This window comes from Saimiri boliviensis, chromosome 5, assembly GCF_048565385.1.
Source record: "Saimiri boliviensis isolate mSaiBol1 chromosome 5, mSaiBol1.pri, whole genome shotgun sequence".
Lineage (NCBI taxonomy): Eukaryota > Metazoa > Chordata > Mammalia > Primates > Cebidae > Saimiri > Saimiri boliviensis.
The window spans coordinates 115847097-115873057 of NC_133453.1; the positions used below are offsets into that span (position 1 = coordinate 115847097).

The window sequence follows — 25961 nt, forward strand, 5'->3', positions numbered from 1 at the left end:
GATGACAAAGATAAACACTTAGAGGCAATTTGCTTTCAACCCAGCTGAAACCAAATGTCATCCACATCCTCCAGAAAAGCCTAACTAACTCAGACATTCCAACAAGAAAGTAATCCTTCCAGGCTCAAGGCAGAGATCCAAGCCCTCCAACAACTCTGGAAGTTGCTTAACCCAGCAGAGCAGGGGCGAAGCCAAGGCCACAGGGAAGAAACAGGAGTGCACACGTCACACCTGCATCGCTAGGCAGGGTGAGGAGGACACTCAGTCACCAAAAATCATCAGACCCTCAGCAGGGCCTCACTGAGTCAGAGAGCAAGCTGCTCCTAGCCCGTTTCCTACCTCTCTGCCCGGTCCTCAGCTGCAGCGGAGAATTGCTCAGGACCTCAATCCCCAGCTCCTTACCCTCACTCCTCGCTTTGCCCTCGCACCTTCTACCCCACAATGCATACACACAACACACATGCTCTCACATTCACACTCACATACGCTCACTCACACGCTCTCACGTTCACACACGTTCACATACGCTCACATTCACTCACACATGCTGCAGTGAGCACTGCAGTTCCTCCCAAGACCATAGAGGAATGTGGGGTGATTCTGAAAGTGGGATGACCCGGATCTGGAAAGACTCAGTGGGCATTGAAATATGCAAAAGAAAGCCCTGAGAAAAGATACAGTGTCCTGGGAGCTGAGACTGTGCTCAATCAAATGAGGATGAAGGGGTTCAAGGAGCCAGAGATAGAACCCAAAAGCTGAGACCTTTTAGTTCAGCAAGCCTCCCAGTGCCTTAGTAAGCTCGTCCAGATTGCTTCCCAGACAAAGAGGAACTTTATTCTTGATCAGTGTGATATGTACACTTCTGGCCAACGGCGGAAGCTATTGCTGTTCAAGACCTTCTCTCAGAAAGTGGTGGTGGCTGTCCCTAATGAGGAAGATTGGAAGAAGAGGCTGGAGTTGAGAAAGGAAGTAGAGGGAGATGCTGTGCCTGAATCTATAAAGCTGGAGATGAAAGCCAACTTCTCTTTGCCTGAAAAATTCGACTATATGGATGAGGTGACATATGGGGAGCTGGAGGAGGAGGAACCTCAGCCCATCGTCACTAAGTACAAGGAGGAGGCAAGGACGCTACTGCCCCCCCACCACCACCAAGAAGCGGACAAACTACCGAAACAAGCGTAACAAGCACAACCAGCAGAACCGAAGTCAGGGCCAAGGCTATGTGGGCAGGCAGCGCCATGGCTACGACAACCAGGCCTACGGGCAGCAGTACTACTGGGAGCAGCCTGGAAACAGAGGGGGTTACCGTCATTTCTATGATCAATACAGGGGAGACTATGATCAATTTTTCAGGCGAGATGATGAGTATAACAGATACAGAGACTATTACAGACAATACAACTGATATTGGCAGTTACTACTACCGCCACCTCCAGGACAGACACCAATACTACAGGAACTACTACGGTTACCAAGGGTATCGGTGAAGCCCCTGCCATGGTCACCTGTCAGCCATGAAGCTGAATTTCTGGGGATGCCAGGCACCCCCCAAAATGCAACCAAGGAAAACAGGGGTTGTCCGGGTCAGGCTGAGCTGTTAGGGAGGGGGGCGGGGGAGGCGGAAACAAACTACAAAACTGTACATTTTTTAAAGTTTGTTGAAAAGAATATTCTTATTCTACAAAACATTTCAAACCTAGTTAGATTTGTAATGAAAAAACATTTGCACGGAAAGCAACACTTAGAGCTGCCTGTTGTAAACCCTGTAGTCAGACAGGAAGAGAACTGAAAATGGTGCCCTTCTAACACTCTGAGGCAGCTGGACCGGCAGCTAAGTAAAGGAGAGCCATGAGGTGGTGTGGGGAGGGTGGGGGCACTGCGAGGGTGTTCTCCACAGCAGGTCAGAGCAGGCAGGAGTGGGCACAGAGGGAGAGTGTGTGACTGGGGCAGGGAAAATAAATGATTGGCCCTTATCAAAAAAGAGTCATTTTTTAAATTTAGCTGTTCTTTATTAACATGGAATTTGGGGTGGTGAGGGTAGCCCCAACCTCCAAGAAGATGAGGTAGGTTCACAGTGCTTCCAGCTCACACCTTTCCCGGGTCTTCCTTCAGTGTCACAGTTCAGTTAAAAACAAGCTTTCCCTGATGGTTGTCTGGATCCACGGAGAAGTACCCAAGACGTTCACACTGGAACGTGTCAAAGGGTTTTGCCAGGGCCACAGAGCAGTCCACTAATGCTGCCTCTACCACACATAGTGATGCCAGGTTCAGGTCACTTAAGAACCCACCAGGCACCTCAATAGGATCTTCAGGGTTCTTGTGCTGGAATAGTCGCTCATAGAGGCGAAACCCGCACATCAAAGGCTGTGACACCCAGTGAATAAAGGTCTTCGGCTTCTCTCCAGCATCTGCCCTTTTGCACGTCACCTCCAGACTCTCTACACAACCACTGGGGCCCTTGACAAAACGCTGCAGCTCAATGATGTAGGCTGCATGCCTCAGGCCCACAGGCTGGCCCCAAGCCAGGTGCTTAAAGCCTGGCTCTGGCTCCTCCTTGAAGTCAGTCCTCTTGATGAACACAATGGGTGCAAAGGAACCTGATGGAAGCCTTTGGTGTCATCAGCTGGGAAGCTGGGCACCTGAATGTCCATGACTTGGCAGCAGGAAAGTTGGCGACGATGACCCGTAGTGACTCCAGCACAGCCATGGCTCGTGGGGCTGTGTCATTCAGCACATCACACACACGGGCTTCTAGAAGATGTGGCTCCATTGTGGTCTGTGCCACTGTCACTCCCACCCAGGCAGAGAAGTTGTTGATGGCCTCATGTGGGAAGCCCCGCTGTCGCATGGTCATGAGTATTAAGAGCCATGGGTCAACCCAGACCCGCACAGCACCAGTTGCTACAAGCTGGAGGATCTTCCTCTTAGAGCAACAGCATAATGCAGGTTGAGGCAGCCATACTCCCACTGAACACGGCAGCAGACATCCAGTGCATTGCAAAACCAGAAGTAGGAAGAGCGTTGGGCCTGGTATACCTTGGTGCAGAATGACTGAGTGATGTGGTCGATGGAGTCACAGAGGCAATGTGTGCAGTCGTAGGTGGGATAGATGCAACATTTGTCCCATGTGGTGATGTGGTGTATACTTAGACCCTGTAGACTCGATAGGATACAGGGTCCATCTTCCATCCTCCACCACCAGCTTCACCCATAGTGTGGCCTCAGCCTCTGAAAACTTGCCCTTGCGCACTGCCTCAAAGAGCAGCAGTCACTCTTCCATGGGACAGTCTCTCCAGGGTGAGGGCAGGGGATTACGGCCTTTGAGCTCCTCCCCTAACTGGTGGTACACATAAGCCAGAACCCTGCGGATGAGCTCCCCAGCCCAGGCACATAGCTGGTCAAAATAGTCACAGGGATACGTCACTTTGTAAGATGTGTAGCCCAGCCAGGCCTCCATATCACAGATGGCACTGGAGAACTTTGCTTCCTCTTTCGTGGGGTTGGTGTCATCAAAGCGCAGAAAACAGATGCCATTGTTGGCCTTGGCATAGCCAAAGTTGAAATTGATGGCTTTGGCATGTCCAATATGCAGGATTCCATTGGGTTCTGGTGGGAACTGGGCAGGTACCTGCCCACCAGTAATCTCCAGGTGCTGCTTTAGTAGATTCATGGTGTGTGGAGTGATCACATAGCCTGGGGTCTTGTAGTTCTCACCAGGCTTGCGGAACTTAAGGGCCTTCCCTGGGAGCTGCTCCATCAGAGACAGGGTCTGGTCAGCAGTCTCTCCATTCTCTGTCACATCTTTTGCTGTCCTCCAATCTGTTTCTTCCAGCCGAGCTTTGGCCACCTTGGGCTTCTTCTCCAGATCAGCCTCCATCTTGGGGCCCAGAAGGTGGAGAACCTGCATGTCCACTTCATTCTTGATCATTTTGCCATCTGCCCTCTTGAGCACAGCCCGAGCTTCTCCCATCAGCAGCGCCATGTTGAAACGGTAACGTTCCACCAGGAGCTGGGGCCCGTGCTTGTTAATGGCAGCCTCCACAGCCTCCTCAATCTGCTCTGGGGTCACACTGACACCCACACCACATTCTGCTCAAAGTCCACAGTGTCAATGGGGTCCAAGGGGTGATTCTGCACATACTCAAGGGCAGCGCTCAGCTGGGGCTCAGTGTGGATCTTCTTACTGGCTATGCAGCTTACAAGGAAGGAGAGACACCAGGTATCCCTGAGTCGGGAGGCCAAGCCATCTAACAGGGTCCCGGTAGCCTTGTCAATGGTGGAGCCCAGGGTCTCCTGAGCCTGGGTAGCGACGTCGCACAGCTACACGCTCAGAGCCTGGTTCTTGAGCATCTGGCGGGCCTTCTGCTGGCTCAAGCTGAGACCAGTGAAGAATGACAGGGAGTCCAGAGCTGCCATTGCAGAGACACCAGAGGAACTGCAGTGCTTACATTCACACACGCTGACATTCAAACAGACACTCATCCACATACACGCTCTCACATTCACTCACACACTGAGATTCACTCACATTCTCTCACATTCACACACGCTCTCACATTCACTCACACACTCATTCACTCACACTCACATTCTCTCACATTCACAGACGCTCTCACATTCACTAACACACTCATCTCTCACATTCACACATGCTCTCACATTCACTCACATATTCTGACATTCACACATGCTCACATTCACACACACGCTCTCACATTCTCACACATTCACTCACACTCCACACATGCTCACATATTCTCACACACTATCACGTTTTCACACACTATCACACTCATCCTCACATGTTCTCATTCACACATACACATTCTCACATTCACAAACTTGCTCTTACTCACACACTATCACATGCTCATACACTATCACACGCTCTAACACATGCTCACACACGGTCATATTCACATTCACCACAAGTTCTCACACACCATCACACGGTCACACACTCACACTTTCACAACATACGTTCACCATGCTCTCCAAATGCTCACAACACACACACTCTCAAACTCGTGCTATCATATGCACGCTCACAAGCTTACATGCTCTCACAACACACACACTTGTACTCACACTCTCTCCACACACTATCACACATTCACATGCACTCACACACACACACACATGCACATGCTCACACAGTGCTCTCACATGCTCTAAACACATACATGTTCATATGCTCACACTACACATATGCTCTAACATACATGTGCACATGATCACACATGCTCTAACACACATGTTCACATGCTTACACCACTCTCACATGCTCTAACACACATACATATTCACACAAAACACACATGCTCCCATGCACTCTTATGCTCTCATACACACATATTCTCTCACATACTCACATAGCCTTACACATCCCTCTGATGAATCAAAGAAGTGAGTTCAAGAATAAATATCTCTTCATGACACATAACTGAGTTAAAAGGAGAAATCAATTATTTACTCAGGTTTAAAGCAATTAAAAGGAGTTAAACTTTTCTAAAATTGTCTAACAATCTATCAGTCAAAATCAGTTTGCCCTCATCAGAAGGAAAATCAAATGAGCAGAGCAACTGCAGCACTGTGGGGCGACAAAGCATCCCAAGTAAGTATATTTAACAGGGTCCTGGAGTCCACTGGAACCCAAGTGCCAATCTTTATTTTAACCAATTTGTATGAAAAAATCTATTTCACACACACTGCATGCAACACAAGGAGAAAGGACAGGGGTTGGCACCTGGTGGGCCTGACTCTGATTCTGCCATTTGTGAGCTGTGTGACCCTAGAACTAGTTCAATTTCTCCAGGTCAGTTTTCTTATGTGCATAAAACAAACCACCACCTACCTTGCAGGAACATTCTAAGGACTAAATGGAATAACACATGGAAAGACCAAAGCATAGCACCCAGCACACAGTAGGAATGAACCAACGTTGGATTCCTTCCCATCTAAGAGTGATACAGGAGGTAGAAACTATTCTTCTTCTTCTTTTTTTTTTTTTCAGACAGAGTCACTGTATCGCCCAGGCTGGAGTGCAGTGGTGCAATCTCGGCTCACTGCAACCTCCACCTCCCACATACAAGTGATTATCCTGCCTCAGCCTCCTGAGTAGCTGGGATTACAGGCGTGCACCACCATGCCTGGCTAATTTTTGTATTTTTAGTAGAGATGGGGTTTCACCATGTTGGCCAGGCTGGTCTCAAACTCCTGACCTCAAGTGATCCTCCTGCTCAGCCTCCCAAAGTGCTGGGACTACAGGCATGAGCCACTGCACCTGGCCAGAACTTCCCTTCTAACAAAAGGCTGCCAAGAAATCCCTTATTTTCTACACGGAGCAGCCTGGAAGATCGGGCTGCAAACACAGATAAGGAAGCTGGAAGCTTGCACAGCTACATGCAGCAGCTGTACTGATTGAAGCACTACCTGGGGCCAGGCATGTCCACCATGGGGGTTCCACCTTCCCCTTTTTTAGCACATGCACAGTAGGAAAGAAATAAGTAACATGGAGTAGCTCAGACTGAGGACCCAACTGCATAATAAAAGACTGTGGTGGGGGCTGCCGTATGCAGATGCAAACTTGGTCCTAACGGGTTTTCCATGCCCTGAGTAGATCAGACACTGCCTTCCCACAAGCTCATCTATTAAAAAAAAAAAAACAACTTGCATTTCTCTGCAACCCTTTTTGTGGGACCCCTCTCTGTCGCAGACAACTGTTCTCTTTCTTCCTATTCAAGTTCTGCTCTAAACCTCACCCTTGGTGTGTATGCATCTTGATTTCCTTGGTTTCCAAGAACTCTGGGTATCACCCCAGAAAATGAGGCCACTTTTAAGACATGCAGACTCCTATTTCCATTACTGCTGACCAGATAGCCTGAAAACAGCCCCACTGGAAAAACAGACACACACAACACACACACACATCATCGGGTGAAATAAAATCATTTTAAATCAGTGGTTCCCATTCTTAGCTACACAAGAGAATCATGCAGGGAGCTTCAGAAACATCCTACATCTGGGTCCCACCCTAGATTCTGAAAGAATTGGTCTGAGAAGCACCTGGGCATGGGAATTGCTAAAAGATTCCCAGGTGATCCTCATGAGCAGCCAAGACTTAGAATTGCTCTTAAATGCACAGCTGAGCTCAAAAGAAAGCAAGAATCCCCAAACAGGAGAGAATCAGAGCAGTAAGAGCAGCAGTTCCTGCAGTTTTGGATGGTTGCTGTTCTTGGTAATTTAGGATTTCATGTGCAAGTGTGTGCACGTACACACATTCACACGGCTGGGAGACCAGACACACATACACGGTACGAGTTAGAAGTGAGACACCTTTTCAATTGAGAGCTGCGAAGTCAAGACCCTTGAAGAAGCACACCATCTGTGCACCCACAGAGGAAAACGACAAGGGAGCATGTCTGCCTAGACTCTGGCGGTAGGGAATTCTCCCCTGAAAATCTATACCCACCACACTCCTCCAAATCCAATAAAGTAACATGAAAGGTGGTCCCAGGCTGCTCACAGTGCTAGAGCCCCAGGCAATGCTAAACAAAACCTTTCTGAGGGAACAAAAGGCATGAAGAATGTTCGGGAGTCTCAAAGCTAAAGCCTGCAATTTCAGCCCACAAAACACAAGCAAATCGTAATTCATGAGAGTCAACAGCAGTAACAAGCAGGACTCTTCAGGCAAGTGTTATAAAAAGTATCAGTTGATCAATTTTATCAAAGAAAAAAGCAAAATGTAAAAAATATTTCCTTTAAAGTAATGATGCTCACAGCAAATGTACAGAATATACATAAAAAGCACCTATGATCCTACCACCCAGAGATATTCATTGTTAACTGTGTATACCAGAATTTTCTCCATACCTTCCTATATGTAAAACCCTGTTTGAGACCCTATTTATGTAGTGTTGCAAGCTATTTTTCATGTATTAATCTGTCTTCTGAAACAGCACAGACTGAACATAATCAAGCTTTCTCTTGACGATCTCAGGGCACTCATCAGTGAAAGGCCTTGGCTGTCATGAGGCCAGATCACATCTGCTCTTCTCCCCCTTACACTTGACTGTTTACCTGCCTACACCAGGTGTTCTTTCCACTCCCTCTCTGTGAACTACGTGCTTTTTTAAATAAATAAATAAATAAATAAATAAATAAGCTAAGCAATTAACTAGATAAGAACATCTGCAATGTGACTACGACAGAATAAATGGGATAAGAGGCAGACCTCCCCCAAAGGCTTGAAGTTAGGAAGGTGAATGTACTTCTGGCCTCATTTCTGGTCCACACAGTTTCCTACAGAGCTGAGGTTTGTGAATGAGGTTGAAACCTCCAGACCATCAACCTGTCACACAATTTGTCTGAAGCAATCCTGGTTCTATGATTTTGGCTGTCTGAAAAGAATGTTTCCAGGCTGCAGTGGGGGGGGGGGGGGGGATCCTTTCAAACACATGTAGTTATCTAATTGTGAACTGCTATTTTGAAAAACAAAGTCAATTTCTCTAGAAGAAATAAATGAATTGAAAACTATTCAACAAACCCAGTTACTTCTCAAAACATCTGTGCTTAAAGTTCAAAAACTAAAATAGCCATGGTGGATATTTCCAGCCTACATCACTGCTTCAGTCAACTTGGCATGATTAAGGGAAAGAACCCAGGCAGAGGTGCTGACCACAGGTCCCTCACTGAGCCAGTCCTGGAAACAGCAACCTCCAGACTTTGGGTGACTGCCTTTGCAAAGATTCTGACAGTGAGAGAAGCCCAACAGCTGACTCCATCTTACCTCTGGTCTCACAGGCTGGTCGTTTTCCCTTATTCCTGAACACAGGCCACAACCGTGAGAGGAATTTCTAGTTTAACAAGGATAATAGTCCCTCCCTAAAATTGATCCTCTCCTTGTTCAGGGACTGAAACTGCCTTTATAAAACTAGTAAAAAACCGTAAGATTAGGATTATGGGAGGGGCCTGAATTCTGCTAAAATGTAGGCCTCATTTCTATAACCCCTTACTGCTCAGGAGTCATGTGGTCAGAGGTCACAAGATTTGGATTTCCCTGGTTGTTCCTACAGATAACATCAGTATTGTAGAACCTAAGATTGGTCTTTTGAGATGTTTTTCACTCTGACTCCACCTGGACTCACGACCCAGCCAGCCCTGTGGTTCCTCCCTGCCATCCAGAGGTGGACTAGTGTACAAGCACCATTTCCACACCCCTATGATTGCATCCTCAACCAATCAGCAACACCCATTCCCTCACCCCCTGCCTACCAAAATATCCTTGAAAAACTCTAACCTCTGAGCCTTCGCGGAGACTGGTTTGACTATTAACTCCAGTTCTCCCATGTGGCCAGCCTTGAGTCCACCGAACTCTCTTTACTGCAATACCATGGTCTCAGTAAACTGGTTTTGTCTGTGCAGTGGGCAGGAAGACCCATCAGGCGATGACCCAGGGTATTAGAGATAAGAAACTTCTGTTTAAGCCACAGATAGTCTATTTTTGTGTTTGCTTTTTCTTGTATCAAAAACATTCCAGAAACATAGTCTTTGCCTTCAAAAAACTCAAAGACTAGTGGTTCAGACAGATTAGTAAGTAAATGATTATAGCAGAAGATGATAAATTCTATGGCAGAAGAACACAAGGAGTACTCCAGGAACACAGAAAGACACGTCTATGTCAGGCTGAAAGGCCAGGGGAAATTTCCTGGAGGAACACCATATGAACTGAGATTTAAAGAAACTGACTAAAGACAGGAGGAGAAACGGCAGGAAGGGAAAAATAAATCAGTTAAGTTTAGGAAGCTCGCATTAATGATTAAGGGTTATAATGAGAATGCCTAGCCAATAAATGTGTTTTAAAAAATGCAGGTATCTTCCCCACCATTTTATCTTGAAAAGTTTCAACACTAAGAAGAGTTGAAAGAACTGTCTTGTGAATCCAGACACTCACCGCCTGGACTTTACAATCAACATTTTGCTCCACTTGTTTTACCACAAATCCGTTCATCTGTCGCCCCTCTCTCTACCCACCAATGCATCTCGTTTTCTAATGTATTTCAGTGTAAACTGCAGGTATCAGTATACTTCATCCCTAACACGAAGCACATTCACTTTCCCAAAGCAATTAGACTTCCTCCACTGAATTCACTAACAATTTCAGAACTACATCTATGGGGCTGGGACCACTTGCAAACCATAAGGTCATAAGGGTAGAGCCCCGATCCTAGTCAATGGGAGCACTTATAAGAAGAGGAAGAGCTACCTGAGCTCTTTCCACCATGTGAGGACGCAGCGAGAAGGCAGCTCAGGTATCTCTTCCTCTTCTCAGGAGGCAGGAAGGCAGCCCTCACCAGAACCCAACCACAGTGGTGCCTTATCTCAGACTTCCAGCCTCAGAACTGTGGGAAAGGAAATTCCTGTTGTTTAAGCCACCCAGTCTATGGTATTTTGTTATGGCAGCCTGAGTTAAGATAGCACCCTTCGAGATGTTTGTACCTACTCACACGAAAGCCTGTTGTTTGACTCAAGTTTGTTCAAAAACCATTTGGGCTCTACTTTGTGCCAAGCTTCGGGTCTCTCCCCTTAGAAAATTCAGTCTTCTCAATGAAAGACTTATATAAATAAAGCATTTTAATGTAATTTCTCACATGCAATGATGAGGTGGTATAAGATAGAATGGAAATCATAATGGACTCCAGGAAAAAGAGGATCAGGAAGGCTCCAAAGGTGAGTAACAGCCCATTCAGCAGATGGGAGTGAGAGTATATTCCAGCTTAACACACAGCATATGCAAAGCAACAAAGGCATGACACATCACAGTGGCTTCAGGCGTCACATAATATTGAAACATAAGGTATGGGATGGGGAAGTGCCTGGGTAATGAGCCTCTAAAGATAGCTCTGTCTGTCTACAAATAGGCCTACAGTGCCATCTTAAGAAACTTTGTTTGATTCTAGAGAAAACAGAGAGCCATGCCAGGAGGGTCCTCCAGCCCATCTTAGCTTGTAAGACACTGAATCAACAAGGTTACAGAATAACAAGACACTCTAAATTAAGGATGTCCATTTAAATGACTTGTCAGGGAGGGGAGGCAAGAGCGCTGGGAAATGGTTTTCCTATGTAATGTTACACAAAACATTAATATTAGATAGGGCACTCTAACACTTAGCATAAAGCCAAATACCAGAACATATATTCACTTGAGAAGTAAAATGTATTTTCAAAGCAAATCACAGTATATAAACCATACATGTTAGGAGGAAGAGGTGGTTTCTATTAACCTTAGCCCCATAGGCTAATACAGTCATTAGTCTTTTGTTAAACTTGGCAAAGAGGAAATGCGTTGGTAAGTAGAGTCCAAATGCCACCTTGCTGTATCATGGGGTTGTCATGAAAATCACAAATGAGAACTTGAAAACCTAAGGGAAACCTCGCCTCTCAGTCCCCCTCCTCAAATTCCGTGTCCTGAGTAATATGGCAGCAGAAGCATGTGGCAAGCAGTCAAACAGAATATGCCTGCAAAGAACAGCATTCAGCACTCCTCTAGGCAGTATCAACGGAAGGTGACCAGGTCACAATCACAACACGTGAGTCTGGCAATCCTAAAGCTGAGACAATATAGGGACAAAAACAAGAACAGTACTGAAAAACAGACCCCTGAAAAATTAGGAATCCAGAAATCCATACCTGTAATAAATATTAAATAAACAAGGGAGAATGCAGGGCTCTGCTTCAGGAGAACACCTACGGGAGACTGGTCAACGTGCAGGGTACGCCTGAGTCAGGAAATTCACGTTTCCCAACAATCACAGAAATGGCGTTTCCTTTGTTTTAATCTTTACAACAAAAACTAACCTGACGTTAACCAGTTATTTTTCCATCGTTTTGTCTCCCTGTTCCAGTCTTACAAGAAAAGTAACTTTGGAATGACCTATTTTGGGCTCTTTGTTTCTGCATTCTTCAGCCCTTTTCTGTCCACAAAGCCAGCCTCCTCTCCTCAGCTCACTCAAACACGATCTTATGGAATTACGTGCTGCCTGATTCCGGAATGGCAAATAAAGCCAGTTCAGGTCTCTAAACTACATGTGCGATAATTTTGTCTTTCAACTTTACAAAAGCTCAAACTCAGCAGCAGAGTTAAAATGCAAACTTCCTGTTATTTTTTATTTTTTTTTTGAAATGAGCATTCCCAACAGGAAGCAGTAATGGAAAAATGCAGGGAATCAAACATGGTAAGAAATATTTAATTCAACAGCTACAAAAGTGAAAAAGAATTTGAAAAGCAAGGGAGAATTGTAAGAAGGACTGAAAGATCTGAAAGGCTTAGGAGAAAATATTTGCAACACATAACAAGGTAATACCCCTAATATATAAAAAGCCCCTGCAAAGCAACAAGTCAAACAACCTAATTTTTTAACTGGGCAAAAAAATGAAGAAGTACTTCACAGAAAAGGAAGTGAGCACAGGTAACAAACATGAAGCTAAACCCAATTTTTTAGTAGTCAAGGAAATGTAAGTAAAACATTAGATAGGGTTCATCAAGAGTTTGGGGAAATACTACTGATAATAATATTAACTGCCACAAGCTTTTGGGAAAAAATAAGCAACCACTAAAAGAATTATTTGAATATAAAACTCTTCTAGGAATTTAGTCTATAAAAGTGTAAGGGCCAGGTGTGGTGATTCACGCCTGTAATCCCAGCACTTTGGGAGGCTGAGGCAAGCAGATCCTGAGGTCAAGAGATGGAGAACATCTTGGCCAACATGGTGAAACACTGTCTCTACTAAAAAATACAAAACTTAGCTGGGTATGGTGGCGCACACCTGTAGTTCCAGCTACTCGGGAGGCTGAGGCAGGAGAACTGCTTGAACCCGGGAGGTGGAGGTTGCAGTGAGCTGAGATTGCGCCACTGCACTCCAGCCTGCTGACAGAGCAAGACTCCGTCTCAAAAAAAAAAAAAAAAAAAAAAAGTATAAGGATATAATTACAAGAATGATTTTTGTTACTACAAAATTTGAAGAATGCTAGCAATCTTCAAATTTTCCATCAGTGAGGAATTCTTACAATATCATACATTATGATAGAACCAAATTTTAGATTACACAGCTATTGGAAAGAATGAGGAAGTGCTGTATGTACTGATCTAGAACAATGTCCAGATGTATCATTTAGGAGGAAGTACAAAATGGTAAAAATCCAAATTCTATCAGAAATGTGCAGAAAACATAATACAACATCATTTTTTAAAAAAATTCTGTTTGTTTATATATAAACAAAGAATTATTGTCGGATACACAGTTAATATTGGCAACAATGAAACTGGAATTTCCTTCTTTTCTTTCCTTTCCTTCCTGTTCTAAAGCTTTTTGATAAACTTTCACTTCTGCTCTGAAATTTGCCTTGGTTTCTTCTTCTGCTTCAAAAATGTAAAAATTTAAAAAACATATCCTCCTTATTTTGCCTAATTTGAACAAAGTACATTGAGGAAATCCATGATTGGATTTTATTTATTTATTTCAAGACAGGTTCTTGCTCTGTCACCCTGGCTGGAGTGCAGTGATGTGATCATGGCTCACTACAGGTCTCCACCTCTTGGGCTTAAGCAACCCAGCCCTCACACACCCCCACCCTGGGACCTCTGCCCCTAACTCCAGAGTAGCAGGGATTACAGGCGTGAGCCATGGCATCTAGTCGGATTAACCAGTCTCTGCCTGATGGGGACAAGGTAGTGCATTATGTACTATTCTCTGTATTTCTGTGTATGTTTGAAATTTTCCACTAAAAAGAAACATAAGGTAAATGAACTTATACCACAAAGGAAGATTTACTAGCAGTCTACTAGTGTATATCACTGACTTAAAATGAAAAACCCGCTACAGGAAGGAGGCCGAGGAGAGGGCCTGTACTCAGGAGCAACTGGACCCAGGGCCCCGAGAGCTGCCAGGCCAGCCCTGTGATTCTCGCCACGTGCTGCCTCTGTCTCTCTTCCTTGCTGCAGTCCAGCTTTCACCACCCTGAAGTTTCTGCTACCTGCAAAGGCAGCCTTGGAGACATTAGAGCTACTGAGACTCCTAACAGCCTTAGGCAAATTTAGAACTAGCATACACGTCCCTATTCTGAATTACATATTCAAATAAAATCCTATTTCGAGACTTAAACAGATTCTACTACTACTTCTACAGCATCACTATTACATCGCATACTCTCAAACAGAGTTTGTATCATTCGTCCAGAGTCACTTAACTAGTGGATGGCAGGGCTGGGATGGAGCCCCGGCGGTTCACACTCTGAGCCACTACACTGTCTGTGCCCTTATGAGTGGATTAGGGTGGGGTGGGGAAGAGCCTCAAGTATGATGTGAAATGTTGAAACTTATTTCAAGGACACAGACCTATGGGTCAGAAAGCTCACTAAAGAGGGAGAAAAATGTATAGGCAGGCAGCATAGAACACAAGCCCTAAAACAAATACCTGAGAGGAAATATATAACAAAAAATAGTTGTTATACACTCATGGACCAAATAAAGGTGCTTCAGGCAATGGCAGACCACATAGACATCAGTGGTCCCATAAGATGATAGTACTGTACTGTTGTTACTGGGCCTTTCTTACGGTTAGATGTGTTTACATAAATACTTCACCATTGTGTTACAGTTGCTCACAGTATTCAGTACAGTAACTTGACATGCAGGTTTGTAGCCCATGAGCAAAAGGCTGTGCCATCTGGCCTAGGTGTGTAGCAGGCTATGCCAACTAGGCTTGAGTAAGTATACCCTACGATGTTTGCAAAACAATGACATTGCTTAAAAGCATTTCTTGGAACATACTTGTCATTAAGTGACGTGTGGCTGTATATACAAAAGAACTGAAAGCAAGTACTTGAACAAATATTTATACACCCATGTTCACATCAGCATTACTCACAATAACCAAGAGATGGAAACAACTCAAATGTCCATCAGTAAATAAACAGATAAATCAGATGTGGGTAAAATCTGCAACAGAATATTCAACCTTAAAAAAGAAGTTCTGACACATGCTACAATAAGGATCACCCTTGAAGCCATTACACTAAGTGAAATAAGCCAGACACAAAAGGACAAATACTATGATTCCACTGATAGGAGGTACCCAGAACAATCACATTCCGAGACAGAAAGCAAAACAGAATGATGGCTGCCAGGGGCTGTGGAAGACAGGAGTGGGGAATTGGTGTTTAATGGGTGCAGAGGTTCGGTTTAGGATGAAGAAGTTCTGGAGATGGATAGTGGTGATGGCTGCACAACAAAGTAAATGTGCTTAATGTCACTGAACTGTACCCCTAAAAATAGGTAAGATGTTAAATTTTATGTTATGTACATTTTACCGGAATTTTTAAAAAGTAGTTATATACCAATCACAGTATGGGACAGGAAAACAAACCCTTGACTTGAAGTCTGTCATTACGAAGCTAATGGCTTGGTTAACATTTCTTGCCCTCAGTTCGATCTATAAAATACAGGACAAGGCCAGGCATGGTGGCTCACACCTGTAAACCCAGCACTTTGAGAGGCCAAGGTGGGCAGATCACTTGAGATCGGGAGTTTGAGACCAGTGTGGCCAACATGGTGAAACCTCGTCCGTACTAAAAACACAAAAATTAGCTGGGTGTGGTGGTGGGTGCCTGTAATCCAAGTTATTCGGGAGGACAAGGCAGGGAGAATTGCTTGAACCCAGAAGGTGGAGGTTACAGTGAGCCAAGCTCATGTCACTGCACTCCAGCCTGGGCAACCAAGTGAGACTGTCTCAAAACTAAAAATAAAAAAATAAAATAAGCCAGGTATGGTGGCTCACACCTGCAATCCCAGCACTTGGGAGGCCAAGGCAGGCAGATCACCTGAGGTCAGGAGTTTGCAACCAGCCTGGGCAACATGGCGAAACCGCATCTCTGCTAAAAATATAAAAATTAGCTGGGCATGGTGGCAGGCACCTGCAATCCCAGCTACTTGGGAGGCTGAGGCAGGGAGAATCATTTGAACCTGGGAGGTGCAGGCTATAATAAGCCAAGATTACGCCATTGCACTCCAGCCTGGGCAACAGAGCAAGACTCCATGTCAAATAAATAAATAAATACTAAACTAAAATAAAAATACAGGACAGGCTGGGTGCAGTGGCTCATGCCTGTATTTTAGCACTTGAGGAGGCTGAGGTGGGTGGATTGCTTGAGCTCAGGAGTTCAAGACCATCCTGGGCAACATGGTGAAACCCCATCTCTACCAAAAATACAAAAAATTAGCTGGGCTCAGAGGCTGAGGTGAGAGGATCACTTGAGCCTGGGAGGCAGAGGCTGAAGTGAGCCAAGATCATGCCACTGGGTGACAGAGCAAGACTGTCTCAAAAATAAAAGTAAAATAAAATGCAGGAGGGCTATATCCTTAAGACTGTTAAGAAGATTAAATGAGGGAACACCTATTAAAAGAAGTTCTCAGTAAGCACTTAGTTGCTTTTTAAATATCCCTCTAGGCTGGGCACAGTGGCTCACGCCTGTAATCCCAACATTTTGGGAGGCCAAAGAAGCAGATCGCTTAAGCCCAGGAATTGAAGGCCAGCCTGGGCAACATGGTGAAACCCAGCTCTACAAAAAATACAAAACTTAGCTGGGTGTAGTGCCAAATACCTACAGTCCCAACTACTCAGGAGGCTGAGGTGGGAGGATCACTGAGCCCAGGAAGGTCAAGGCTCCAGTGAGCTGTGACTGCACCACTGCACTCCAGCCTGGGCAACAGTGAGACCCTATCTCAAAATAAATAAATATTTCTCTAATATTCTAGAAAGCCTTGAGAAAGAAATTGGCTTCAGAGCCAAGTATATGCTAAGACAGGAAAAGCTGCCAGTCCATAAGAAAAAGATAAGGCAAGAGACTTTTTGCTCAGATGCAGTTTTGCTTGTCCTGAGGAATGAAACGGCCTGGCTTCCAGGCCTCCTTCAGCCACTGACTCACTAGAGGATTACACAAGTCACTCCTGTCACTAACAATAGGCAGTTGGTGGGGGGCGGGGGGGAGGGCATGAATGCAAACCAAAGGCATACTCAACCCAGAAACAAGCACAGGCTTATTTTCATCAACAGACGCCCTTCACACCCTTCTTTCTTCGTCACCCAAAATACAATGTAATTCGCCTTAGAGGCATAACCAATGGGCATCTCAGGATGTCCCTGTCCCAAATCTCGCCAGCCACTCCTGAAATGGCTCTAACAGAAGCAGTTTTGCCTTCTCTTCCCTGCTGGGTCAGTGTGTGAAGCCTGAGAGGATGACACAAGGAAGCTGCCATGTCCCCAGCCACATCTGGGAACTATGGTGCTAGAACAGGACCACGCTGCTCTAAGGGGGAGCACACTGCTGGCCATCTGTCCTGAAGAGTCACCAGCAGAAGCGCAGGCTTCCCTATGACTAGGGCTCTCAACCCCACAGAACTGCATCCACCTCCTGAAATGCATCCATCTCCCAGCTGGCCCCCGCAACCTCAGGCACCCCAGCAAACCCTTCGAGAGCCTACATGTCTTCTAAGGATGCTCCTCTACTTTCTAGCTCTGTCTGAGACCTGGGTGTGCCCTAGGGACACCACATCAAGCAGATGCTATTTCTCCTCCAGTGCCATGTGCTTCAGGGCCAGACAGACCAGATATATGTCCTTCCCTCCCTCCCCAATGTCACCTGCACTTCAGTACCTCCACTAGTCCCTCCCTCTTACAAAAGCTCTCACACCTTTGAGGCTTGGTCTTTCCAGCCATAATGCCCTGTCCCTCACCTTGTTACTATCAGCTGCAGACATCCTGGTCACGTCCCTCATTTATTGAGGACATCTGCTTCTGGTATGCAGACTTCAGTTCTACCAACCCCCATCATCCTCCCCAGTGACATCTGTGCATATGGAAGTCCCAGCCAAGCTTGGCCCCTCTCAAGTACTTGATGCTCTCTTCTCCAAAAACCCTTTCCTTCATTCTATCCATCACTGTCATGGTCACACCCTGAACTTCACCATCACCAGAAACAGTTATCTCCTCTAACCCTCCAGCCTTAGCCTCCATTCTTCTTGCTCACTTGTTCAGATACCATCCCCACACACAATTATCTGCCCTCTTGACACCTGCAAGCATTGGCCCCAGCACTCTCTCTGCATAACAAGCACCTCTGGGCTGCACTGCCTCCCTTCACCAGCTTAGATCCCAAAGTCTGACATGAGAAAAGCCCTCTTGCAGATACCTCATCCCGAAAAGAAAAAAAAAAAGATAACCTCATCTCCCTGCTCCTTTCCCCTCCATCTCACTCACTGTTTCCAGCACCTGCACACAGCACGCAAATGCTGCTGGTGAGGCAAAGAAACTCAAGAAAGCAGCTTCAGCACTCCACTTTCAATGCACTTACGATCGCAAACCACAAGTGGGCACTCCCCCATACTTTCTAGAAATCTCGATATGACTCTCCCCTGTGCCCTCCCTCTGCTCTCTCTTGACAGATGTCCTCACCTCATTTGTCCCAGAGAACACCAAGCCATCAAGCCCAACCTCCCTCAGAACTCCTTCACCAAATCTATAAATCTTCCATGCCCTTCTTTGCCTTGTCTCCAGCCACATGGAGCACACGTTCCTGCTCTTAGCAAAGGCCAAGCCCTCCATCACCACCATGCCCAAGAAATTAATCCCTGCCACTACCCTTTTTCCTGAACCATCAGTCTTTACTTCGCTACAGGATCATCCCCAACAGCATGTAGACATGTTCTATTGAATCTTCACCCTGAAGATTCACACGTGTGCCTTTGATCACCATATATCCTTCTAGCTAATGACATAATTCCTCTACAGGAACTATCTGTGCCAATGCTTCTCAAACTTTAACGCATAGTTTACCCGGGAATCTTGTGAAAACGCATATTCTGATTCAATAGGCCTGGAGTGGAGCCCAAGATTTGGCACCACTAACCTAATCTCAAATCCTGTTCCTGACCCATAAACCCCACTCTAAGTAGCAAAAGCCTGTTTCCTTCCCTATTTATGGAAACCATTCCAATCCAACTTCCTCCCAACATAAGCTCACAGAAATGTGTGAGATCAAGATCACGCACATACTCCGTGTAGCTCGTGCCAATAAAAACTCTCTGCTTTCTTCCTTTCCATGCCTTCCCTCTCTTTAAAATGAGCAGGTAACAAGAGCTGCCTGGAAAGCGAAGGCCTGCGGCAAGCCGGTAGAGGCCCCTCCCAGCGTGCCCCTCCGGAAGCCATCCCTCCTGGCTTCTACAGTCCACATTCTCCCACAGGCTGGGCGCTTCCCAGGTGGCTCTCTGGGCCCGTTCTCAATGCCACTTGCCAGGCATTCCTCTTCCCTGTCTAGATGTCAGCACTCCTCAGCTCCATCTTGCTCCCTCCTGATCTGCACTCTCTTCCCAGACAGTCAACTGCAAACAGCCTAGTGGCTTTACGGACAACTCAGGAACCCGGAGGATGCAGCCCTGCCTGCTCTCCTGGCCCCCAGGCTCACAGCCTTCTGCCTTGCTGCCACCCCTGCTCACTGGGCTGCCACAAGATTCTCAACTTAGTCCCAAATACAACTCTTGATGCTAAAAATCCCTTAAATCTGCTCCTTCTCCACTATCCCCCATCTAGCACTACTAAAGTCACTGCTAGTATCCATATCATTACCAAAGCCAGGAACCTGGAAGTCATTTTTGACTGCTATCACCGCTCCCCAGCTCAATTCATGACCAGTTCTACTGATTCCAACATACATTTCAAATCCATGCACTTCTTCCATCTTCTCTGCCACCATCTACTGAACAGCCCCAGCTTCCTAAGTGACCCCTCACTGCCACTCCAGGCCCTCTTCAATCTGTTCTCCACACAGCCCTTCCAATGGAGTTTCTAATGCTGCACATGAAACTGTGCTTAATGTTCCTTAAAGGCTCACCATGAGCAGCAGCGAAACCCTCCACTGGCTATGACCTCCGTGGCCTTTTTTCAGCTGTGTGAGTGTGCCAAGCACTTTCCTACCTAGGCCTCCTTCCACCACCGCCAACCCCAACACACACACACACACACACACACACACACACACACCCCATTCCGGAAGGCCTGAAGCAAGACGGAGCAAGGTCCAGTCAAGAAACTGAATAAAGACTTTCACAGCTATCTGCAGCAGAGAGAAAGAGGCGCAGCCCAGCACAAGATGACATTGCAGGATCATTCAAGACTTGCAGGCCAACTTCAGGGATTTGGAACCTTCGCCTGGAAGCACTGGAAAGCCACTGAAGTGTTTAAGGTAAATGGGTAACACAATTAGACTTGAATGTTGAAAAAATAATGCTGGTTACAGAGTAGAAAAACAGAGGGGTGAAGAGCAGATGTGGGTATGCACCAGGTCAGGCCGGCGACGTGATGGGGACTAAGGAGATGACAATGTACATGAGTAAAGTGACGAAATTTTATACCTACTTGGGATGTTAAAAAATGAGGCCAGCTGTGGTGGCTCATGTCTGGAATCCCAGCACTTTGGGAGGCCAAGGCGGGTAGATCATTTGAGGTCAGGGGTTCGAAACCAGCCTGGCCTACATGTTGAAACCCTGTCTCTACTAAAAATACAAAAATTAGCCAAGCATGGTGGTGCACACCTGTAGTCCCATCACCTCAGGAGGCTGAGTTGGGAGAATCACTTGAACCCAGGAGATGGAGGCTGTAGTGATTCGAGACGGCGCCACTACACTCCAGCCTGGACAACAGAGTGAGATTCCATCTCAAAAAAAAAAAAAAAAAAAAAAAAAAAAGAAAGAAAGAAAGAAAGAAAAGGCAGCATTTACTAAGTGAACAGAAAGGCTTGCCATGCAAGTATTACTAGAGGTAACATATTGGCTAAAATTCATTCCTAACAATAGGATCAGCTAATCAGCAGTAAAGGACTAGCCTCCAATCCTTCCTGTAGAAGGAAGGAGAGGGATTACAAGGAAGGTAGAATGAAAGAAAAGAAAAGATACTGGCTCATAAATTAGGGCAGAGGATGGGAAAGGGGCCAAAAATAGGAAGCAGAGGAAGTGCAAAACGTGCTGACTTCTCAACTCTGCCTAACAGGGAATCCAACAACCTTCATCTGGACTGGGAAGAACAAAAGCTATTCTCAGAAGAGCTTGTCTTCTGAGGTTGCAATTTAACATGATTAATGAAATCTTTTGTTGCAAATATGCACAACTCAAAGGATATTCATTATTTTAAAAAAACACTAGGACCATAGACTTTTTAGAGATTAAAGGAACGTAGAGGTCACTTAGCCAGGCTCAGGCTCAGGATTCAGAAAATTCTCCCCACCTGTAGGCACTTCAGGAAGATTTCATCTGGAGGCTACAAAAATAGAGCCCTTCTATCCAGGTGGATAATTAAAATGTGTGAGGTTTTCAAAAGAGAACTGAAAAATTGCTAGGCAAATAAGCAGTCTCCAAAGTTTTAAAATAATGGGGAGGAGTAACAGGGTTTAGGTTCTCCAAAATTTTTCAGCTACTTTGCCAATGAGTTTTATTTTTAAGAGTGCACAGATAATTAATGACTGATTTTAAGCCATTCATCAAAGGAGATCACTTTGGCAATAATTTTTTACCAACTTGTTTTAGGGTTAAAGAAAAAAATTCAGGCCAGGCGCGATGGCTCACACCTGTAATCCCAGCACTTTGGGAGGCCAAGGCGGGCGGATCACCTCAGGTCAGGAATCCAAAACCAGTCTGACCAACATGAAGAAACCCCATCTCCACTAAAAATACAAAATTAGCTGGGCATGGTGGCGCATGCCTGTAATCCCAGCTACTTGAAAGTCTGAGGCAGGAGAATCACTTAAATTCAGAAGGCAGAGGTTGCAGTGAGCCGAGATCGCACCACTGCACTCCAGCCTGGTGACAGAGTAAGACACCGTCTTGTGGGGAGGAGGGGGAAGAAAGAAAAGAAAAAAAAAAAATTCAGATGTTCCTTTTGGTTTAGCAACCAGGAAGATTTGAGTTTCTGATTTCCAAAGCTGCTGCATACTTGGCTAATTCCAGCATCTGACAAAGGACCAGAAGAAAGAATATAAAAGTTTCACATATAATATTAAAGTTTTGAGAACAGTAAAGACCCCAGCTGTGTTTTCATCTCCTACAGTACAATATACGTCAGAAAGCAACTGAAAGAAAGATTTTCTCAATGATGTCTGGTCTAAACCGTAAAAAAGTAGTGGTAGCTAGCCTCCAAGAATACTCATGTACCCTGACCTCCCCTCTTGTCGTCCTTTCCAACATTGTACCAGCTCTGGTTTGTATACTGCTGGGATGGTATGCCACCTTCAAGATTAGACACTGTATTCGTCCATTCTCATGCTGCCATGAAGAAACAAACGAGACTGGGTAATTTATAAAGGAAAGACGTTTAATTGACTCACAGTTCCACAAGGCTGGGGAGGCCTCAGGAAACTTAAAATCATGGGAGAAGGCACCTCTTCACCGGGCGGCAGAAAGAAGAATGAGTGCCAGCAGGGGAAATGCCAGATGCTTATAAAACTATCAGCTCTTATGAGAACTCACTGACTATCAGGAGACAGTCAGTGTATGGGAGAAACTGTCCCCATGATTCCATTACCTCCCACCAGGTCCCTTCCACAACACGTGGGGATCATGGAAATTACCATTCAAGGTGAAATTTGGGGGGGGGGGACACAGCCACCGAGATACTGCTGCTTCCATCTTGGTCATTATCATATTCATTCTCTCCCTCTCCCACCACCCACCCAGATCACTTGCTCTGGGGAGAAAAGCCACGTTGTGAAAAACCCTATGGAGACACCCACATGGTGCAGAACTGAGGCCTCCAGCCAACAGCCATGTGAGTGTGTCATTATGGAAACAGATCCTCCAGTCCCAGTCGAGCTTCAGATGACGGCAACCTCAGGAGAGACCATGAGCCAGAAGCACCCAGCCAAGCTGTCCCCAGATTTTAGAACTTCAGAAACTGTGTGAGATCATTAAATGGCTGTTGTTTTAAGCTGCTCAGTTTGGGGAAATTTGTTCTGCAGCAACAGAAAACTCATTAGAAAGGTGGACAAACTTTACAGCCAGCAAGGCACACAGGACCAAATTCCCGTATTTCCTTCAACTCATGCAGTATTCTCACTAAAACTACATAGCTGTAACAATGCTATATATATGCCCACAAAGCACTGAGAAAAGCAACAATGAAAACAACATTTTGGCAATTATCCATTAATGGCACCTTTTTCTGCATTTAGATTTCAACTAAAAAACAACTAGCCACTACCACCACCACCGATAACAAAAACAAAAACTGCCAGGAGAACACTCAAGAAAATTATACCCAGTTACTTTTTTAAGAGTGGTAAACCTGGAATTGAGACCTGGCTAGTATTTTGCAATTGCTGTAATAAGTAGATATACTGTCCCTCTTTGACATTCACTTCCACATCCCCTTCATCTTTCTTTCCACTGTCACCCATCCAAGTCTCATTAACCCGCTTCCCTACTGGCCCCTCTGCTTTTTGGAATATCTAAGAATACAGGTTCACATACACCAATACTTATATTCTTAGGTACCAGATGAACTGAAGAGCTAACGGAGACAGCCCATGGTCAAATCTCCAAGGCCGTATCTTTCACAGGTATGGCTTGGATCAGTGGGTCTGTGCCAAGCAGACAGCTGATGCTCAGTAAGTGTTAAAAGTTTCTCTCCTTACTTCCTCCACCGTGTGATGAGGGAAGAGTTCCTTTTCCTCTGTCCTCCCCTCTCTTTGTGCTAACATTCAGAATTCTCCTCAACAACATGCATTCATTTAAAACAAAAACGAAAAAACAAGCGTCTTGCATGTCCAGAGCAGGGGCTGTTTAGCAGTAACTCGAGACAATGCAAAGTGGGACTCCTGTATATCATCTTGAGACAAGCTACACTGGAAACCTACAGAGTTCACCTAGATCTCTTCCCACTCTAGTTCTAGGTTGTTACATTGTCTCCAAATTTAGCTTTCAAGAAAGGTCTCTAATGACGTTTCTAACTTCCGTAAATTACCTGAGGGGGTAAGAATTAAGTAATCAAATACAAAGAGGTATACAAGCATTAAGTGATTTGTAACAAAGGATTAACCCCGCCAGGCAGGGTGGCTCACGCCTGTGATTCCCAGCACTTTGGGAAGCCACGGTGGGAGGATGGCTTGAGGCCAGGCAACATGGTGAAAGCCTGTCTCTACAAAAAATACAAAAATTAGCTTGGTGTGGTTGTGCAAGCCTGTAGTCCCAGCTACTCGGGAGGCTGAGGTGAGAGAATCACCTGAGATCCAGGCTGCAGTGAGCCTCCACTTCAGCCTGGGAAACAGCGCAAGACCTTGACTCAAAAAAAAAAAAAAAAAAATTATCTCAATTCTCAGGCTTACAATTTTTCATGGAATCTCAAGCCACCTTCAGCCAAGGCAAGAATTAAGAACTTTTCTACTCTCATCTTCTACCAAGATCTCTTCACATGCCGTGAAAAGACTCTAAATCCTGTTTTTCTATCCTTATGTTCTAGGTCCCAAGTTCCCAAAAGATATTAAATAACTTACACTATTTTTCCACACACAACCCTGGGAAAATGTTCTGCTCCTCGGGCAGAGGGAAATCTGGCTGAGATCTCCGATAAGAGTGCTGCTTCCAATGGGAAGCAATGTGAATGGACAAGGAAGGAAAGCCCCAGATGGGGACAGAATAAAGCAGACAGGATGGCAACCAAAATTTACCACGCACAAGGTCTATGTCTCCCTGGCCTTCTCCCCCGCTCCCATTTCGTTCGATCCTAACAATTAGGATAACTATCATCACCCTCCTAGAGTTACTGACTCTGGAGCTCAGAGAGTGAAAGACCGTGCTCCACTTCACAACACTGGGAAGCTCTCAGAACCTGCATCAAACCTAGGTCTTCAAACTCACCCCTCCTGTTTTTCCCAACATGCAGCGCTACCTTTCATGGTCGCCCCATTTCTGGGAACTTTCGATACTGTGCTTCCATTGCTCCAGCTTTAAGCAACATTCTGAGCCTTGATCTGTTCTGAGCTTTGACATCCAAGAATCCTACGGCTCTGCTGAGAACATCGGTCATGGACACCTCTAAAAGATTCACTACCCTCTCTTGATACTCCGTGTCTACCATCCATCCCCAAAACTTCAGAAGAAAGGTTAGGAAACCAGGACAGAGCAGAAGGTGCACTGTTGTACGAGGGCTGAAGACCAGTCACAGGCAACCCAGACGAGCAATCAGCCAAGTCTCTTCTTCCACCACCACTTCACTCAGTCCGCCAGGCACAAGCACTTCTCTCCAGAGGACTCGCCTGATAAGAACACCAAAGTTCCAACGTTTCTCGTTGGAAATGAGCACGCAGAGCAGTGTGGACGCAGCGAGCTCCGCGCCCCGCAGCCCTGCGCCGAGGGCGGATAACCTCACACCCCCACAGGCGGCGAGAACCGGGGCGGCGATGCCCGGTCCAGGCTCCGTCCAGGCGCTTCCCCTATCCAAAAGGAGGCACAGGGAGAGGCTGGCGGAGAAACAACCTCGTGCTCATCCGCAGGACAGGACCAAAACCAAACCCGCAAACCGAAGCCCTTCAGCTACACCGCCCCGCTCACGGCGAGCGCAAGTTCCGAGGGCTGCAAGTTTTTGCAACACTTCCCAGCCCTGCCCTGCCCGAGCCGCAGCCGGGGCACTGAGGAAGCGGACAGTCCCGGGCCGGAGGCCCGCGGCAGGAAGTGGAAGCAGAGCCATCTGCGGGACAGCGAAGGAACCGCGGCGACAAGGGAGAGGCGGAGGCCGCCCCCACTTCCTCAGCCCGGGCGGCCCGGGAGGCCGAGGCTTCCCCAGGGAGCCCCCGGGAGCGGCGCGGAGCGGGGCCGCTGCCCGGGCGTCGCCCTCCGCCAGCCTCGGGACGCGACATGTCCTGCCGC

At 46.1% G+C, this 25961-nt stretch overlaps 1 protein-coding gene and 1 pseudogene across 2 annotated transcripts in view; both read right to left on the reverse strand.

The window, feature by feature from the left end:
- Window positions 1–25961, reverse strand: part of RALB (RAS like proto-oncogene B) — a 74023-nt gene that overhangs the window by 16246 nt on the left and 31816 nt on the right. The gene's annotated exons all lie outside the window — the stretch shown is intronic.
- On the reverse strand, window positions 2–25852 carry LOC141584633 (glutamine--tRNA ligase pseudogene; annotated as a pseudogene).